This window comes from Gavialis gangeticus, unplaced genomic scaffold (assembly GCF_001723915.1).
Source record: "Gavialis gangeticus isolate Ggan-Ray unplaced genomic scaffold, GavGan_comp1, whole genome shotgun sequence".
In the NCBI taxonomy this organism is placed as follows: domain Eukaryota; kingdom Metazoa; phylum Chordata; order Crocodylia; family Gavialidae; genus Gavialis; species Gavialis gangeticus.
In genome coordinates this window covers 172,737,394-172,758,749 of record NW_017729032.1, presented here as the reverse complement: position 1 = coordinate 172,758,749, position 21,356 = coordinate 172,737,394, and the positions used below count along the sequence as shown (strand labels likewise).

Below are 21,356 nucleotides of genomic sequence, written 5' to 3'. Positions count from 1 at the left end.
CATTAGATTTTAGTCTATTTATTAATAGCAATTTTGAGTTGTTCTGAATTATTATCAGCTCCTGATGTAATTAGGCATGGACAAAAGTTTTGAAACCTTGCTGTGGCATTGTATTGTGTGTACTGCAGGGCACAGACAGACTTATTGTTATTCCAAATCACTGTTGATTTTACAAGACCATTGTAACAAAAGCTTGTCAGTTCCCTATATATGCCTATTTTTAGCAAGACACACAATCTATTAAAATCCATGCTGATGATTTCTTCTTTTTACTAATCTTTTTCTGTACTAAATCCAGAATGAAAAGAAAAACTTGAAGAGGTTCATATAGGTCTTTCTGCTGATGAACATGTATTTTAATTAGAATATGAAGAGTATGAAAAATACGAAGTAGAGTTACTTTGCTAATAGAAATGTTAAAAAAGATCAGAAAGCACTTGGCAGGCATAACAACAAAACCAAATTGTAGAAGGGGGAACCAGAGGAGAAAATCAGAAAGCTTTGTTTTATATAAAAATAGGTTTTCAGTCTGCCCTTAAGATTGTTTATGTTTGTGTCTTGGGTTTAGGCATCAAGACTAAGATTCTCCTTTTTTCAGCACTTTGTGGAAAGGACCAGCCTAACCACTTGCCCTTTCCTTCAGCAGGGTTGACTTAAAAGGCTCAGTTTGGAAATGTGCATGCAAAAGTGCTCATGTGTTTTTGTACCAGTGAACCACTTCAAAAGTTTTCCATGAGGGTTCTGTGTGCTCATTTTTCTCTCTCTCCTAGCAGAATCAATATTCAGGGGTCCTTCTGAGCTAACAACCCATAGGGCTAGTGTAGTTTCTGTGGCCAACAGCACAGGAGAGAGTGAAGTAGTGAGCACAGTTTGGGCACCCTTGACACCACAGCCAAATGATCAGGCACCTGTTGACATCTGGGTTGTCTTGGGGCAGCCTTTGGTACATGTCCAAGCAGAACTGGAATTCATGCTTCAGAAGGCATAGTAAAAAGCTGAAACTACTCTTCTGTCAGGACTCAGGATGTGTGTAGTGACCATCCAGTATTATTTTCCAACAAACTTAAAAAAGAAGATGTGGCCAGCACTAGTTTGTTTATTAATAATAATTTTAATAGTAGTAATAATAATAATGTGTTTTGAATCTATAATGTTGTGTGCTAGACTTTCCCTACAGAAGGCAGATCTAGGTATTCACATATGTGCATGTTCTCTATTGCTTTAGTAACTGTGGTGCATCCTCTAGCACAGAGGTGGCTGACTTTTGGCAAACATGCCACAAGAGGCATAGGCACCTTCTTTGTGTGGCATGTGGCAGATTAGAGCAGGGTCAGGTAGCACACACACTTTGTTTGAGTGGGGTACTGAACTTGATTAGGAAGCATAGGAACAACCTTTATTTCAATACCAATGAACAGTAGATGCATATATATATATCAACAAGCAGTACTAATGAACAGGTTGTTAGCAGGAGGGATCACATGTGGAACCTCTGAAACTTATCCATAAAGCCTTTACTAGCTCTGTCAGCGAAGGCTATCTCAGACTCATCAACCACTATTTGGCCTAGCCATGGATAGAAGTGCACAGAATGCCAAACCAAAGAGGCATGTTATTACATAGTCTCCTCCTTCCCTTGTGAACTGGAATCTTCCCTTTCTGTGTGTTGTGGGAGCAATCTGATGAAGTACAACATTGTATCAGTTGAGAAACAAGAATGCCATTTAGAGTGGTGATATGTTAAGTTCCCATGTGGAACAGAACCATGATCGATGTAATTTGTGACTCAGAGTTTGTTTTTAATAAGACATATTAATCTTCCCACTCCCGTGTTGTAGATGACAGCATTGCACTCATAGATTGTGAGTAATGGAGGCTTTATCAGCTTTTTTTTTTTTTAGCAAAAAGTATTAAATATTTAGGTTTTGCAGGGAAGCTTAAAAATAATTTTAAAAAAAGCTAACGGCATGGAAGGTCAGGAAGAACGTCAACAGTGTCTTACCATGCTCTAAGGGATATTACCAGATGCTTTCAACATTCCTTTGGCTATTCCTAATAAGGAAAGTTTACACAGTTACTGTCCAGCTATGAGTTTGTACAGCCATATAGAAGATGGATTTTTTTTTCTGGAGACATGCCCCTTTTTAACCAATCCTTGTGTTTCTTCAAAACAGTCCCATTGAAATAAAAAGCAAGGAATCCAGTTACAGTTTGTTTGTATCTCTCCCTCATTCTCACTCCCTCCTCCTTCCTCCCCCCCCACACACATACCCTTACACTCACTTTATTACAAAGCTTTCAGCAATACTGAACTCTCTGAGCTCACTTCGAAGCAATGAAATGAAAAGATCTTTTTTTTTTCCTCTAGATTCATGACAGTAGAAGTCTCTGGCAAAAAAAAGGTATCGTGGGAGATATATCTGTTCCAGCTGATCTATTTCTCAGACCTTTGATATATAATTTCAGGAAAATTACATTATTATGACTTTAGTGTTTCTTTTTTTAAATTTTTATAAACATTCTAAGTTGGACTTTGCATTCTTATTCCAAGTCTGTTTTGATCAAAATACAAGGGACACTGGAGATGCAACAGAATTTAGTTAATGGGTAAGCAAACCAAATATGTGTATACATCGTGTGGGAGTGATACCAGTAATGGAGTGTTTGAGCTGAATCTGATGATTTACTGTGTTTTAATTTGTACTTGTTTTAGCTGAATTTCAGAAAAAAAAATACTTTTTGCTCAGTAAGAAAAAAATTGGCCTTTAGTCTGTGACTGCCACTTAGCAGGCTCTGAATTCAACAAATTGAAAGCTCTCAAAGACCCTTTATTTTGAGACTGGTTTCATGATCTTGCATGTTTGCTTAACTAGATGGAGCTGAGCAAAACCTATGTAATGAGCAGTGGTATTGCATAATTAAACTAAACTGCACAATTAAGCCATTTAAAAAATCAACTTAATTAGATGGTAGGTTGCTTTGAAGTCTGTGATATGTTTATCATTTTCTTTAAGTGTGTGAAGGGTCTGTGGCCCCAGTCTTCGGTAGGTGTGAGCCAAAGTATGCCATTGATAAGTCTGCTTGAGAACAGATTGTATGACATGTATAACTGCAGACATTCAGTTTTGGAAAAAAAAACCCCCAAAACTAAAAAAGCAAACTTTCTGTAAGAGTTGTGTTTTATAGATCTAGCTAAAATGCCTCTATGTTCCAGTTAGCTGCACTGAACTGTAGCACAGAGTAAGAAGTGTTCATGTGCTGGCTTAGTCCATGAGGAGCTTGTAACTCTAGCAATTGTTTCTGTTTTTCATAACAGTGGGAACTTTATGGGCTATTTTTCCCTCTTCCTGTCCAAAATAAATGCACTGTTTAAAACAAAGAATGAAATTGCAGATCAGCTGGCAGGTGTGCAAATTGGACTTGGGGTATTTCATTCTAGGGAGGTAGCTTACAGAAGGTCCCTCTCATTTATTTCATGCTGATATGTTATTTTTTATTTTAATGACCAATTTTGATCTTCACATTTTAATTGTGCTGTTTAATGAGCGTTTTTAACAGGCCTTCTTACTTAATAGAGAACGGAGACAGCATCCAGTAGCACTGTGTTGATTTAGTGTCAGAGCAGGTTTTCATATACTGAGTCATCTATCTGGTATCATGTCTTTTTTCAAAAGAGTTAGGCACCATCTTGTGCTGATGCATCCAAGGCAAAGAAACAGTTCTAGGAAGCCCCATTCTGACATTGGACACTGTTGCATAAGGATGTAGAATTGTTTGAATACAATATTTTAGTCAGTGATGCTGCTACAGGCAGAGGCGGGGACAGGGTGCCCCAGTGCAGCTATGGTAATTACTATTTGGGCAGCTAAGGGGCCAGTTAATGACCCCTTGTTCTGTACTGCACTGCATGTATAGATTTAAAATAATCTTATATATGTCTGTACTTTTTATGATTTTATAACTCTTAATTATAGCCTGTGGCAACAATCATCTTCCTTTTTTAATCGTCATTCCACTAATCAAGCTAAATGATCTTAGGGCAGCTTTGTTGTCTGCTAGGGCTTCCTGTTTCACAGCTCATGCCTACCCACCCCATGCCTCAGATGTTCATTTTAATTTTCACTTGCATGACCAGAATTGGCCTCCAAATCTAGGACTGTCCCGGCCAAACTGAGATGTATGGTCTACCTAACTGGTAGCCTTTTTTAAGAGGTGCATAGTCCCAAAGCACAGGCTAAATCAACTCGAAAGAAAATTTCCCAAAAGGAAACAGTGGTGATTTAATATGTAAATAAACTGACAAGCCAGAAAGAAGTAGGGCACATCACTTTTTACTCTCTATTCAGTAAAGTTGCACTAAGGATCACTGGGCGCGTCTACACGAGATGCTAAAAGCGCAGTAGACTAATTCTACTGTGCATTGGTGTGTCATGGTGAAAGCTGTGCAAATGTGCTAATGTACAGGAGAATTAGTTTACTGCACAATAGTGCTACTTAAAAGATGTGTGCCAGCGCTAGTGCACAGTAGCACCAAGTATCACACATTAAGTTTAGTATGTGTAATAATATAACATAATTATGGCACATTAATACACATGTAGATGTGCCCGCTGTTATGCTTTTCCACTTTAGCTTCCCTGCAAGATTGCTCTCTTCAGGACAACCTAGTCATCAAGAAAGGTGCTACAGTGGGTGGGAACTGGAATATGCTAAGCAGAACATATGGGAAATACTGGGTCATTGCCAAAAGGCTGCAGCTGACTCGGTGTCATAGTTTTGAGTTATCCAAGGGTCCTGGACATTTTAAATCAACATGTGAGGTATGAGGGTATGTATGTGTAATGTGCGAGACTGTAAACTTAGAATGGGTGCTAGAACTGGGAAATGAAGATGAATGGGAGGAGCAGTTATGCAATAAGTGACCTCAAAATTCATAATCAACTAGAGTTATGTATTTATTTTTCAAATGCATGAAATGTGCCTATCACCACCTCTAGGTATACTGTTCATCGGTACTGAAACAGTTGGAATGCAAGTGACTCAGAAAGCAGAATCTAATGGAATCGAAAGAAAACTTTCCTTATTGTTTTTTTAGAAGGTCACGCGCAAAACCCATCCTTCTCTCAGCACAGATGAAACCTGACACAATAGACAGACCTTGCAACAAGGAAAGCAAAATGTAAGAGCTTTGCAGAGTTGAAGGTATTCAGCGGCACTTAGAAACCAGCTAAAATCTAGTGCAGCCTGTCGAGTACACTGATACAATATTCATTCTACGAGAAGCAGTACAGACCAACTTCTGCTAGCAGTGTTCAAGCAGAAGTTTCTAGATTGTCTGTGAGGTTAGTCACATTCAGTGTATGTTCTGGAAATCCAGTCTGGAAGGCATAAATATCCCGTAATAATGGGACATTATAAACAAGGATCCTGTTTTTTTTTCTGACAAAAAATCCCCAATTTTTGGGTTAAAAAAAGTAATCCCAAATCCACATTTTTCCATGATCAAAGTGAAACAATACTGTGTGTATATATATATATATGTATTAGTGGCACTTAATTTTAAACACAGAAATAATGTGGAGTTTGGGTTACTTTTTTAACCTGAAAATTGGGATTTTTTTTTTTTAATCAGAAAAAAACAGGATCCCTGATTATAAAGGTGCTCAAAATATTTTCAGCAAAACATTTATGTCAAAATTGCTGGTTTCTTGAAATGGTTTCTCAGGTCCAGGATGGAAATAAGTGGTGGGGACATAATTTTGAGCACCATCTGTTATTTTTATTTTGCCAGCAAATACTTTTTATCTCTATTCAAAGGTCTTTTTCTATAGATAGGATCAGATTTTGCTGAAAATGTTGGTTTGAACATGGTGAACTGACTTAGTACTAAGAGTAGTTTACATTGAATTATAAGCTTCATAGTATGCTAGAAGCTAAGTGACTGTGTATAGTATCATTATGGGTAAGGCAAGAGATATGATTAAGGCATATCATAAAGCATTAGATATGAATAATATAGCTTTAACCTGGGCCAGGTACAACCATTATACTTTTTCTGGTTTAAGTGGTTGGAAACTGGTGTATACCTGTAAGAGAACAGAAGTTTGGAGTACAAAATGGCAGATCTTGGTCTAAGATAGACCTGGATCGATATGGTATCAGGCTTAATCTATCTAGGTTAGACTGATAAATCGAACTTTGGTACCAAGTTTGTTCATGTATCAGGTTAGGTCACTGTCTGCCTGCATCCTTGGTGCCTTTGTGGGCCCCCAGTAACCCCACCCTATGCTTGGCTGCTCTGGTCCTGCCTCCAGCTCTCACAGAGCCGAGTCACCACTGTGCTAGACTGATGACAGGGGAGGGTGGAGAGGAGCACTTGGCTGTGCCCAGCTCCCTGGTGATGTGCTGGCTCTCAGGAGGGGCATGGGGATCCAGCATATAGGGGAGTATGAGGGTCCATGGGGGCTGCTGCACACGCACCTGGGAACCCCATGCCCCTCCACAAGTTCTCACAATAACAGAGAGCAGCCTGGACTGGAGATGCCAGTCATTGACTGCTGACGGGGAGGGGGAAGAGGGGCACTTGCTGTCAGCAATCTCTGGCAGCCCAGGGAGGCCACAGGTCACACTGGAAGGTGTGGTCAAGAGCCCTCAACCTGCTGGCCTCAGCCAATCCAGGCAGCCTGCATGTCCCCTTCTTCCCCCTGCTCCAAGGCCAAAATTCTGTTTTGTTCGCTCCTGACCTAACCTAGGGTGCTTACAGAAACCCACTTAGGTTTGAGCGATTCTGCCTTGGGCTTTTTCAATGTCTGTGCCTAGCCCTAATCAACAGTGAACAATGGAGTGAGAACTTGCACTTTTATTGGAAGCTTCGCAATATTGGGTGTTTCTCTCCCAAAGTCACAGGGTTACCTGGGGCATGGGACTTTCCTGTTCTTAAGGTAAAATTCTAACTCTCCTGATTGCAGAGAAGAGTTTGAACACAAAACTACTAAAGAATACTAAAATGAAGATAAATAACCCTGAATATACATTAAAAATACTCATAATTTGTAATGCAGTGATTTGTACCCTGACTTATGGTTTTTGAACACATGGGAACTGATAGTTCTGCATACTCTCACGTTGCCTTTTTTTAAATCTTTCTATCAAATATAATAGAATTGGAGATCATTCCTAACTTCCCACAGCCTTTGGTGCAGTTATCCTGTAACTTGTTATTGAATCAAATCTTTGTGAGTACCCCTACACTACACACAGTATCAGGTCACAAATAAGTACATTACCTTTATATTATCCACACACGGGGCACAATTCACATTTTTTTCAGTATGTGCCTAAACCTTGTCACCGTGTCAAAATATTGAGTACCCTCCTCCAGGGGAAGTTTCCAAATAACGTGGTTAGGCATTTAGCATCCCCGCAGCGTCAATGGAGAGACTTCAGAGACACCTGAGAGTGGTTCATATTTGTTTATAAGCATTCTATGTAGAGAGAAGGAAATGGTGTGCACCTCCAAAGATCATTCCATGGGGACTCTCTGAATTCTTGCCCCTCTCAAGCTGTCCATTACATACTGTGCTTTACTTGCGATTCACCATACCTAGTTGCACTTATGAGATCATATGGTGTTTCCGATGACAGACGTTTCATGACTGATGATGGTAGTGTGTACCTTTTCCCCAGCAACCTACTCATTAAAGCACTTTCCCTAGAAATGGAAGACATAGGCTCTCCTCAGCCTGAATGAATTCAAACCCGTATCTGTCACCTTGCAGGGGAATGTGCTACTCACCAGGCACTTTCCACCCATCCTGCAGAAGCTGAGCCATTGGGAAGGCAACCTGGGTGGATCTAGAATTTTGAAAGGGGTGGTGGTGCAGATGAGGTGCATCATCACATGTAAAACAACATGTATTTCTTTCCTGTTAAAAATAAACTAGAAGCTTTACTAATATGTTAGGGTCCTAGGGCTGTATTATTAAGTTTAAGATGAATCAAAAAGAAATATAACTTCATTGGAATGAGTTAAAAACAATCTGCAGGTCTATGAAATAGGAGCTTCATTAGAATTGCAGCAGCTAACAGCAGAATCGCAGAACAAAGTATAACTTGATTGCTTGACCATTAAAAAGAAGAGAGGGAAGTTTGCACCTGTGGAATAAAGCTGAGAAGGGATGGGGTAGATTACAATAACCATGGAGTCAATGAACTCCTTCAGCACTTCCTGACTAAAAATGCTGCTGCTGCTGCAAGGCAGTTAGCTTTAAACTTTGGGTGGAGCAGAAATCAAAGAGGGGTGCAAGCACAACAGTGCACCCTCACTGGATCCTCTGCTGGAAGCCAAGAGTGCAAGAATCAGGAAGCCAGGAAGAAAACAAACAAGAAGGAGACTGGTTCTGATTAATGGTTAGGGCAGGGCTTTTCAACCTATTTTAATAAGTGTACTCCCAGCAGCCCCCTTTTTAATAAGTATACCCCTGGGTGGGGTGGAGTGGTGAGCGGCAGGACGCCGAGTGTGGGGAGGAAGGTCGGTGAGCAGCCGAACACCGAGCGGGGTAGGGAGTGGGTGGTGAGCAGCTGGATGCCAAGGATGGGGGCGGGAGGGGGTGGCAAGCAGCTGGACGCTGTGGAGCTGGCGGGGAATGATGAGCAGCCAGATATGGAGCAGGCAGGTGGCAAGCAGTGGCAGTATGGCATCTGTGTGGCCCTGTTCTTGCCCTGCCCTGGCCCTGCATCAGGCAGTAGATGTGAACCTAATGGATGGTAAAGCATTTCCGTTCCTAACAGCCACTCTTAAAATGAAAAAAACTAATATATTCTCCTACTATCTTTTTTCATTGTATTTATTTTCCCTTGCAGTTTTCAATTTTAATCCATTTCCATTTCAGGCCTACCAGAAATGTCCTCAGATTATGTATGTGCTTGGACATACCTGAAAGCATTAATGACATCATTCTGAGAGAGGCTCAGAGAATAAGGATTAGCAGGGCAAGGCCCTCCAGTGGCATGAATTCTCCCTTCTATGTTAATGGATTTAACTGGCTGAGTTGGTGTTGGTGAATTTAGTTTGGTATCTTGATGTTTCATTATAAATCAATATTACATGTCACAAATATTGGATTCTGTGAACACAAATATTTGGATACTCCAAGGGAGTCTTGAGAGGTCTTAATGATCTAAATTAGCGTGGGCTAACCTTTTTTGGCAGGAGTGCCACAAATTAAGCCCTGTGCCCTCCCTGAATAGTGTGATCCCCTTTCCCGTCCCAATCTGCTGCCCTGCTTTAAGCTTCTTGCCCTATCTGCCACTGTGCTGCTTGCCACCTTCTTGATCTGCTATGTGGTACATAAAGAGGTTAACCATGCCACTTGTGACATGCTTGCTTCAGGGTGGCCACCCTTGATCTAAATTATTCATATTGTGCTTATTTTACACAAACAACCACTCTGTTATAGACTTCTGTTTGAAAATCCAAAGGCTTCTCCATGAGGGATTCAACCCATAATTGCCCTTGTGTTGAAAATGTTTTAATCTTGAAATCATGTGAAGAAGTAAGATAGGAACACTGTAAGATCTTTTCCCCCTCCCTTTCTCTACTCTACTAATAGTGCCCTATAAGAACATTCTCTGTCCCATAGCCACTCTTTATTTCATAGTAATGTTAGTAGAGCTTTTTTCCCCCTGATAACTGGTATTCACTAACCATTTTTTTTGTTATTATTATTTGCTGGGGGCTAATTCATGTCATTTTCCTAAGTGATATTTCTCTGGTGTGGCTGTGAATTCAGTCTTCCTTGTGGATGATGTCAGCATTCCAGTATCCTACTTGTCTTGCCTTGTTATACAGAACTTAGCAACGTGTATCCTGTATTCATCCAATTCCACTTGGCAATCACAGGGTTGTTTGCAAGAAAGACAGATAGCTGAGAGTAAATGAGTATATGTCTGCCTAAGAATTGCCACATAAAAGTTAATTACTATTTAAACACAGCTAACAACTAAAAGAATACTTTATACAGTCCAGTCTCTTGCCAATACTAACAGATTTCCTTGATTTAATGCATAGTTTATTATTCACTGTATAAATACAGTCCTTTAGTAAAATATTTCTTCATATTCAGAGGGTGATAATAATCAGTTTTGGCACAGAGGTCCAAAATGTATTAAAATCATACAATAGGTATTGTTTGCAAAGATCCTGACTTTTAGGGAACATGCATTGCATGGACATTTTTGTCATTATATTAAATGTTGTGAATGGAATGATAGCCACATTGAGAACATCTTGTGAATTTTGGCATTCATGGCATTGGGGCCAGGATTTTGCTCGGTGGGTTGAAATGATTAGTAAAATCAGCATTTCCTCTTGTGTAATTGGCTTGGTGTTCAGACTTTATTTTGGATGTTTCTGAGACATATACAGCCGAGTGCTCCTATATATATCCTGTTATTAAAGTTCATTCTGAGTTTTCATTTCTGAATTTTTGTCTTTTACTTGCTATCATTCCTTAATCCCCCGTGCTGTCAGACACCAGTGGGGCTCCCAGCAAAAGCCAGAATGTCTTCAGTACTCCCAAGAGTTTGAACAAACATACATTTGGAGCTATTTCAAAAGGGGAAGTGGGAGGGAAGAGCAGCTGTTGTGTTCTACCAGTTACATGTGTCAAAGCTGGGAACAACACCAGTGTAGCAAAAGAGCTCCACCTTTAACACTGAAATGCTGCTTTATTCAGGGTTAAACTGGAGTAGTCATGCTACGTTTATATCCTGGCTTATGTACACATGACTGTTAGAATTTAACAATTGTTGTCTGCTCCCAATCAGCAGCTAGCCTTTTGAAATGGCATCAGATATATGTTTGTTCATACCCTCAATGGGTTGAATCAATTTATAAGTATACCTAGAGGATACCCTGCTGGCAGGGAACATTTGATGTTTGACACTGTTTTGTAGGGGGAGCTAGAAGAGTGTGACCTAGGCCCCTGGCAGACACGTAGATGAAGGAGTGATGGCTCCTGATGTGGAATCCCCACAAACATGTTTCCTGCCATTCCACACTTATGTGGCAGGACGTGTGATTGTGGCATCCAGCATCAGATCCAATCACACCTTATTATTGGTGCAGGGGGGAGCCTGAGTTTATGATTCTGGACTCCCCCTGCATCAGTAAGTAGCAAGTTCCTGTGACTCAGAATTGCATCAGCTAATGGGGCTTCCACCCAGGGGTGCATACCGGGGAATGTACCGGGGAGTCCTAGCCTGGCCACACATTCTGTTAATGGCATGAAAGGAACCAGCCACAAAGTTATTACATATTTTAACAATGTATAGCAATTAACAATTTAAGATGTGATTTATCATGACTTAAATGTATAACCTCTGACTGGTTTATCATGACTTAAATGTGACATGTGCCAGGGGCCATAAACAAGCTGCTCCACATTATTACCTGCAAGTAACTACCTCATACTGGGTAGTTACAAATCCCCCAAAAATCATCTAGGACAGTTTTAGGTACTCATTGGAACAAAGGATTTTTCCCCTTAGTCATTTACAACCATAATGGTCATTTAGTGCTATTTACTTTTCATTTTTTTCTTAATTCCCTCTTTCATTATGCTTATCAGTCTGTTAATTCTTTTTGTCCTGTAGGACTAAATCTTTACAAGAACTAGTAGCTTTCCTTTAGGTCATTTTATTGCTGAATACAAATTGCAACAACTGGAAAGCAAGGAAGGGAGAGATTAGAGGTACAGACAGGAAAACTGTGTTACGGGAATATGAACTGACAGAATCTAAAGTGCCTATGGTTGAGAAGTCTGGAAATAATTTTAGAGTTGAAATAAATTACCAATGTAAATGAAAGTTTTACAAAGTGGCAATTGTATACTTAGTTTCCTGAAACTTACAGAAGAAATTAAGCAAAGAAAGTTAAAACTATGTAATACTATATCTGTTATGTGTCATATTTTCCATAGGAGCTGCTCTAATCAAAACACAGGCAGCATCTCATGAATTCAGCATCCTGTATTTCAGCGTGGTGGTGGGGGCACTTTAACGAAAGCTTGTGTGACAAGCTTTCGTTAAAGTGCCCCTGCCACCATTTTGAAATGCAGGAATGCTGAATGCATGAGACGCTGCAGCGTGCTGGAGCGTTCTGAATCAAGGTGAATTGAATCTGCTCTGACACATTCCAGTCAGAACACATGGAGCATGTGTAAAAGTGCACATAGACAATTAAGGCTGGAAAGCACCTCAGGACATCACCTAGTTCCACCCCCTGCTAAAACAGGACCATTCCCAAGTATAGGGCTATCCTAAGGCTTTGTCTAGCTGAATCTTAAAAATCTCCAAGGATGGAGATTTCACCAGTGCTTTACTACCTTCCTTGAGAGAGGGTTTTTCCTCATATCTGACCTAAACTTCCCTTGCTGCAGCTTGATTGGATTGGTCCTTGTTCTGTTATCCATCACCACTGAGAAACTAGAACAGTCTAGCTCCATCTTCTTTGCAACTACCTTTCAGATAGATGAAGCCTGCTATTAAATCCCCTCTCATTCTTCTCTTCTTCAGGCTAAATAAGCCCAGTTCCCTCAGACTCTCCTCACAAGTCATGTGCCCGGGCCTCCCAACCATTTTGTTGCCCTCTGTTCCATTTTGTGATGGGTCCAAAAGTGGATGCAGTACTCTAGATGTGGCCTTACTAGTGCCTCACTTCCTTTGATCTGCTGGCAATGCTCTTGCTAATGTAGCCCAGTATGGCCTTACCCTTCTTTGCGACAAGGGCACATTTTTGGCTCATACTCAGCTTATTGTCCACTATAACCCACAGTGTCCTGGATTCCTTTTCCCCTCAGACTGGCCTCCTGGGGGATCCTGCCTACCAGTTCCCTGATTCTGCTTTTCTGAAGTCCAGGGTCCTTATTCTGCTGCTCTCCTTCCTTCCTTTCATCAGGATCCTGAACTCAATCACCTCGTGGTCACTGCTGCCCAAGCTGCCTTCCATTATTACATTCCCCAGCAATTCTTCCCTATTAGTGAGTAGCAAGTCAAGAAGAGCATGGCTTCTAGTTATTCTTTCCAACACTTGTACCTGGAAGTTGTCCCCAGCACTCTTCAAAACTTCCTGGATTGCTTGTGCACTGCTGTGTTGCCCTCCCAGCAGATGACAGGGTGATTGAAGTCCCCCATGAGAACCAGGGCCTGTGATCAGGAAACTTCTGGTAGCTGTTTGAAGAAAGCCTCATCCACTTCATCCTCCTGGTGGTCTACTACAGTACACCCCCACCACATTATCACTCTTGTTGCTCTCTCCTGTGACCCTGACCCAGAGACTCCAGTTTCATACTGGAGCTGAGCTATCATACAGTTCTTTTACCTGAAATGGAATTCCTCCTCCTCTTCTCCCCTGCTTGTCCTTCCTGAACAATTTGTACTCATCAATGACAGTGCTCCAATCATGCAAGCTGTCCCACCAAGTCTGTTATTCTAATCATATCATAGTTCTGGAACTGTTTGAGGACTTCCAGACCCTCCTGCTTGTTTCCTAGGCTCCATGCATTCGTGTACAGATACCTGAAGTAACTAGCCAATTGCCTTACTTTTTCAGGAGGAATGAGAAGGTCTCCCTTGTTGCCCACTCCTGCTTGTGCTTCCTCCAGGTCACTTGCTTCCCCACTTACCTTAGGGCTTTTGTCTTCATATCCTGGCAAAACAAGCTTAAAGCCCTTTCACTAGGTTAGCAATTCTGTCTGTGAAGATGCTGTTCCCTCTCTTTGTCAGATGGATCACATGCCTCCCCAGCAATCCTTTTTCTTGGAAAAAACATCCTGTAGGCAAAGAAGCCAAAGCCCTGCTGGCAGCACAATCTGCACAGCCATGCATTGATCTGTAGGATGTGTCTGCTCTTTCCCAGGCCCTTCCCCTTGACCAGAAGGATCGAGGAGAACACCACCTGAGCATCTCTTCCCTTCACCATTGCACCCAGAGCCCTGTAGTAACTTTTGATCTGCTCAGGGTCATCCTTGACAGCATCATTGGTGCCCACATGGCTGAGCAGCATGGGGCATGTCTGCATGCTGGCGTATGACAATGTTGCTACAGTGCCATGCTTTAGTACTTCCTTTTGGAAATATAAAACCATGTGATTGCTACGTCACTGTAGCATGCCCTGCAGTGGCCTAGTACACTGCTACGTTGCCATGGGGCGGCATGTAGACTTGCCTGTGAGGTAGTCATCTACCAGGGGGCTGGATGAGTCTTGGTAATCCCTCCATGACATCTCAGCTCCAAGCAAGCAGCTGATTTCCTACGACAACAGGTCAGGCTAGCAGATGGATGCCTTCATCCCCTGCAGAAGGGAGCCTCCAACCACCACCATCTTTTGTAAAAGCACAGTTTGCCATTGTAGCATAGCACATCACTAAATTTAAGTCCTGATTCAGGATTTTTCGAAGAATTTAACAGTGAGGATGTGGGCTATTTGATTGTCTACACCGATTTTGTTTAGGTTTAAAAATACGGGGAAATTTTTTACAGTAACTTTATTTGCTAAATCCCACTTACTTTCACTTGCATTCTTTTGGAAACATAGGCCATAATAGAAATTAGCCAAAAACATATTTTTTAAAAACCAGCAAGGGTTTTCTTACTATGAGATTATGCTCAGAATTTGAATGATATTTACAAGGAGCTTGGAAAGGGTGGGAAGATTTTCAAAGGCACAAATCTTCCCCTTAATGACTAAGTCATCTGCTCTGGTATTTCAGTTATTTATGTGATAAGTAAACTGTTCATTTTTGTGGAGGAAAAAGGATGTTAGCAGGAGAGCAATGAGAAAAATATAATAGAAGCTGAGAGGACTCCTGAGTGAGAGAGGTGATTAATTGACAGGAGTTACGAGGGCAAGATTTTAGTATGGTTTTTCCTTAATTTTTAAATTATATAATTTAATTAACAAGATGTGTCCTGTGTTGTACTTGTTTTTTCCACCACTTCACCTTTTTTGGGTGGAATACTTTGTAGGGAAGGACTATAGCTTTCTTGGAATTTGGAAAGTTCTGAGTTCACTTCATGCAATGCTGCAATCTAACGAGTGAAGCAGTGATGTATGTGTGTGGCAGTACATGTGCATGAATACATTTTCAAAAGTGAGTAGTTTAGATACTCAGAAAAATACTCTTCAGGAGTCCTCCCTGGAGCAGGTTGACTATTCATCCCAGTTGGCCAGGACGCTCTAGGATTCTGTAGGCCAGTCCTGGCTGGTTGGTCAAAAGCGTGGGCTAGTCCAGTGGGGAGGCAGAGTAGCATGAGCAGGTGGCTGGGCAAGTACCGCTGCTCCTGTGTAGGAGCAAGGCAGGTAGACTGGAGCAGGTGCCACCCCACCTGTATGTGGCATGTCCTTGCTCCTGCACAAGAGCAGTGGTGCCTGCCCTGCCACCTGACTGGCACACCATGCTGCTCTGCCTCCCTGCCAGACTCCTGCTCAGGGCTTTTGACCAACCAGCTGGGACCAAGTTATGGAATCCTGGAGTGTCCTGGCTAAAGTGGGACATACAGTCACTCTATCCTTGATCCTCACCAAGGTTACATTTCCACTCGGTGACCTTGCATAAATTTTGAACTGAGAAGAACAAATTATTCTGGCCAGCCTATACCCAATGCTCTGACACAGGAGAGTCTTCTCCCAAAGCTGTGCCAAGTACGGTGTGCTCTCCCTCAATGCCCAGAATCTAGTTCCCTCCTAGTTCTCCCTCCAAGCAGACTTGCCCTTGTATGACCACCAAGGTAGAGTTTTCTCCGTCATAGAAGAATTAGTAGAGGGTTAAATGTGATGTTTCTCATGGGCCGTGTGAGAAGAACATGGTCTATACTTCTTATTACTATTCATGTATTTGTATTATGATTCCAGTACAGGTATGTACTTTATGTTTTTGTGTTACAGTAGAATATGTTATGTGTTAGCATAGGTCTTAGATGAGATACACTATGCATGTACATTGTTAGAGCCCTTAGCCTGCAGAATTTGAAATTTATGTAGGCCAGACAGACAAAGGCTGGGATAAAGGAAATATTATTATCCCATTATACAACTGGGGAATAGAGACATGGCTTGATTAAGTAACTTCCACAAAATCCACGAGGAACTCTGTGGCTAAGACAGCAGCTGAATCCAAATCATGAACCCCATGATATGCCTTAACCATAAAACCTCCCTTCCCTTCAATACTGTGCGAACAATTACATTTTCTAGTTTCTGACTTCTACCTGTTCTGTCTCCAGTGCTCCCACAACCATAGGTGCCTAGGGAAATTATTTTTGATGAGAGTGCTGTGAAATCTTTTTAAGCATGCTATGGGATGCCACATGATATTAGCATGGTTAGGTATGCAAACACCTATATACAATTCATGAGATAAACTCGGTGACTTCAAATAGGAATCCATAGCATTAAAACCCTTCTGACATGTAGCATTTCTGAGTTCTTTCTAACAGAAGAATTGTTCTATTTTTATGTAGTTAAAAAATAAGTGAAAATGAAGAGCTGACATTTCTGAGGGGTGCCTTGAATCTAAAAAGGTTGAGAACCACTGGATTAGGGCCTTAGGTCATTGACTAGGACTCCACTGTGCCAGCTGCCAGCAAGTCACAACACGGTTATTATTCATTCTTTATAATGAATAATATAAAGAATGTTATAGTGTTTTAGTGAAATCTTTACTCATATTGAGAAGGTAAGATAGATCAATACTGACACAGAAGTCCAAAATGTAATAATGTCTTATGATAGGTATTGATTGCAAAAAATACTGACCTTTAGGGAACATTCACAATAATTGCTTTTATCTCATGATATTAAATTTTGGCCTCATTCTGAAGACTTTATAAATTTAGACTTTCATAAGCACTAAAGTATACAATATACAGTAAGCCAAAGAAGGGTCCCAGAGAGATGAAGCTGTTATGTCTCCTTTGGCTGATTATGCGAAATCTACTAGATAAATTTTGAAGTCTTAGAAGAAATAATAGATATAAATGAAATATAAATTTACAGCATATATTATAGTAGAAGTTTGAGACCTCTAACTTACTTTTCATTATGCAAAGCATACTAGCTTAGGAATTGTGTAAAGTGTATATGTTGGTTTGGCCTGTAGAAAACATTTTGATAGCTATTTGCCAAATAAAACAGACAGTTTCAAGCAAATATTTCTTGGATCTCTCTTTTATAGTAGATTAGGAGATTCCATGGGGCCTAACAAAGCATATTCCAAAATACTTTAGTTAACTACAGTCATGTGTTCTGTTAACCTCATAAAATCCATGTTAAATTGACATAGAAGAGAATGTATCAACTACAACGTGTGAAAGATTAATGTTTTCTTTGATGAGCCGAAAATAGATTGGATGATTCCAAATTTGTATTATCTTGTGTTATTTTATCTCCCTGAGTGTAGCTTTTCCAGACACATTGCATTCATCCATACCAATGTTAGCTCTTGTTTTGCTAACAAAGCATTATTAGACCTTTAGTTTGAAAGCATGCAGACTTTTGATAAAATTCTCCTACGGCAAGAAGCAGCACTGAAGATCTGAGAAATCTCTTATGTAAGTCTGTTCTAAATCCGTGTCCTAACAGGAAAACTGGGGACAGTGTGTTGTATTGAGTTGCCATCGTGCATGCCAAAATGAGCCTTATCCATTGCTGTCCATTAAAGATGAATGCAGCACTCTTCACAGAATAAGGAATAAGAATCATGTGTCTGCTAAGTGATATACTGAAACAGAAAAAAAACTGTCCTTAAGAACATAATCTAAGGCCAGGTACAGACATTACGCTTGTACCCGTATAAGTGATTGGAAACTGGTCTATACCCATAAGAGAACAAAAGTTCAGCACACAAAACCAGTCTATACCCATAACAGAACAGAAGTTTGGTGCACACAGACTCTTTTAAAAATGGTGATCTAGACTTAAAAATGATCTAAACTACTCTGCTTACAGAAAACCACATAACTTAAATCGATTCCAACCTTGGGCTTTTTAAATGTCTGTCTCTAGCCTAAGTGTCTAAATTATCATACTTTCTTCAGTTCCTGCTTTAAACTTAGATACCAAAGTTATAAGCAGTGTACAAATATCATACAGAGATAGTAATGCTATTTTCAAAAAAGTATTCATAAAAATTTAGATGAGTGATTCTCAACAAGGACACCACAGTTGCCTGAAGTGCTTTGGGAATCTTTCAAGGATACCGTAGGGTACCATTGCAATGTTTACACTGTTAGTTGTGCAAACATAATCCCCAAAATAAACCCAGTGTTAAAACGCTCTGATCTCTCGGAGCCTTTCTTAGTCGGTTGCAAATGCCTGTATTATATTTCTGTAGTAAAAAAACTAGCGAATGCTGGAAGCTGGTATGTTCCAAGTGGTGCCTTGAGTCTAAGGAGAGATGTCTTGACCCTAAAAATTTTGAGAACCACTGGTTTAGATATTATGGTGTTTAGTAGTATTACTCTTACAAGAGACAAAGATATAAAAATAAATAGAATGGTACATGTCAAGGTTCCTACTGTAGTCTTTGAGGGCATTTTTATTTCTGTAACTACATAATTGTAAGTGTGGAACATATGGACATGATATGCCTATAAGGATTTGGTTGCATACATCTTTATTTCAAATGTTTTTTCTTTTGGGGGGAAAAGGTGAGATAGACATTACTTGTTTTCTTATTTGTTGTCTGCTCTTGATCATTTTTGACTGTAAATGATAACAGCTCTTAAAAAATGTAAAGATTCTTCTGCTGGTGTTGTGACTGTGGGCTCTGCAACACCTACCTCATTTGGTTAGCCTGAGTTTAAGTTCAATGGGTTTGGCTTGCGTGGCATAGCAAACCTTCAGTTTGAAATTGCACAACCCAGCTATGTGACAATAAACTGTTCATAAAATATCAACAGAGGGAGAAGAGAGGAGAAGGGGGAAGGGAAAGGAATAGGCTGCAAATCTTGTTGTGTGTGTGTGTGTGTAATATCTTAAATATGTGCAGTGTAATTTATTTGTGTACTAGATATGCCTGTATATTTTGTATAAGGAGCTGATAGATACCCCTTTATCCTGGTTTCATAATAATTTTCATTTTAAAAGATTGTTGTGAAGAAGTACCTTTTGATAAGCCCTGACATACTTCATGCACAGTCAATATACCTATAACACAAAGTAAAATAAAGTGTAGTATATGTTTACATCATACTTTGCATATATCATTGTCTCACAGTAGCTTGAATATTCAGTGCTGGTGCAACAATGTTCCTGGCCTGGCTTGCCACTGGGCTCCAAACTCCTCAGCCTTGCTTTGAGACTCTCAGGGTCCTGCCCCTTAACAGTTATCTCACCTGTCACAACTTGATGCTCTAGTTTCATAAGGAGTCCGCCCCAGGAAGTGGATGCAGGTTTTGGGGTTGGTCTTTGTCTGAACCTGGGCCCTTCCTGGCCTTAGCTCACTTTTAATCTAGCTGGTTCCCACTGCCTGGGGTTCACTGCACCAAGATCCTAGGTTCTTGAGCTCCAGCTCTGGCGCTTTGTGGGCTCTGGGCCATTTGGCACCTAAGCACACCCCTTGCGGACACAGGAATTACACTCCCCAGTTTTTGCTGTAAAATATCCAGTCCTCTGACATGCCACAGTCTTCCCTCTAAATGTATTTGGACACCTGTCTGTATGCAGCACTCCAGGGTTCCAGGCCCCCAGAGTGTGCTGAGCTGGGTGCCCCTGATGCAACTTAGTGGCCTCCAATGTGACCCTTACAGCTACCCCAATCCTCCAATCCAAATGTAAATCAAAAGCATGAGCATCTGCTTCCAAAACGTAAAGCTCACAAAACACAAGTTCCCCTGTCACGGTTAATTTCACCCGGCAATAGAACCAATGGAAAAGGTTCAAGGCCCTCTTCTTGTGTTGCTCACAGTGTCTCTTCTGCCCTTCTGTGGCAGAAAGTCTTTTCTGCCACAGTCTGGACTGGCTTCTCCCTGGTGCTCTGCCTCCTGTGGCAGCCAGACTGCCCTTTCTGGGCCAGGCCCTGGGGTTTTGAGCCTCTCCCTGGGTTATCTGACTATTTCCACCCCAGGCCTGCCAGTCACTACCTGGAGCAGGTAGCCATCTTATTTAAGGTCCCTTTTTGCCATTAAGTCTGTTCAAGGGGCTGAGCTGGCCATCAGGCCCTGGTCTTCCTTCCCCTATCAGTAATGGGTTAGGGCCCCCATTACACTCAAAAATATGTGTACAGTATATCTATCAGATAGACACACATACGGGATGGAAGTTCTTATATTTGTGTTAAAATGGGTTTTAACACAAATATAAGAATTACTCTTGTAACATGACTGAAGCTTAATAATGTCAAAACTATTCCTTAGCATGTTGTGCTGGATTATGAGTTGCTTTGTCTGTGTATTTCATTTGCTGTAAACCAGTGTAGTTCCATTGTCTTTAATAAAGCTACATCAGATTTCACTGACCCAGACATTGGACCATTGTTTTTAATCTGGTCAGAATTTATTCAGGAGCCCAAAGAATTATTTTTTTGCACTCCAGATGTACTAATCTGCCTTTTTAGACTTTGCTTCCGTTCTGAAATTTTAGTTTGAAGTTGATGGTTAACCTAGGAGCACATATGTATGTCACAATTGCTGAATACTTTAAATATATGTACCTCATCTTAATGAAATATTTGCCAAGGGAATAATATTTTAAATATGTTATCACATGTGGGAGACACACAGCTAGAGCTTTTGGTTTTGACCTGTGGACTCATTTGGTATTTATAGATTATGTGTTTTTTCATGCTGTATGGTTATATTTATCTTAACACACAGCTGATCAGGACTGTTTGGAGCATATGTAGTAATTCGTCATTCAGTCAGCATGAATCAAAGCGTGATGCATCCATGAAGAAAGGGGGGTATTTGTAGGAAGGATGTGGAGCTATGGTGGTGTGCTCTGTGCATGGACCAATAGAATAGGTTTGGCACACCGTGGAAAATATACTTCACACTATACAGAAGACCGGTAAATTTGCTGTACATTTAATTAACAATACATAAAGGTGCTGTCAAATCACCAGACCAGGAAAAACTGAGTGCTGTTTTATTTCTTCCTTTGCTTGCTTGAAGTCCCAGCATTGTTGCAACAATAGTAGGTTAAATGTGTGCAGATGGAAGTGATATTTTTGCATGTCTGGGCTTCTCTAAGGAATATTGATTTTATGAAAACAAAGATATTTCAAAGGTCAGAGCTGTCCAAGAACACTTTTTTTTTTAAAAGGCCCCATGATGTTTTTCTTGCTGATAAAAGAGAC

At 40.7% G+C, this 21,356-nt stretch overlaps 1 protein-coding gene across 2 annotated transcripts in view; it reads left to right on the top strand.

Annotated features, from left to right (window-relative positions):
* Window positions 1-21,356, top strand: part of ARHGAP6 (Rho GTPase activating protein 6) — a 397,221-nt gene that overhangs the window by 209,573 nt on the left and 166,292 nt on the right. The window contains exon 1 of one of the 2 annotated variants that reach the window (XM_019524743.1): window positions 2,322-2,607. The exons of the other annotated variant lie outside the window; for it this stretch is intronic. The gene's annotated coding sequence lies outside the window, so the exon portion shown is untranslated. Of the gene's footprint in view, window positions 1-2,321; window positions 2,608-21,356 lie in introns of those variants that run through there. 2 annotated transcript variants of the gene reach the window in all.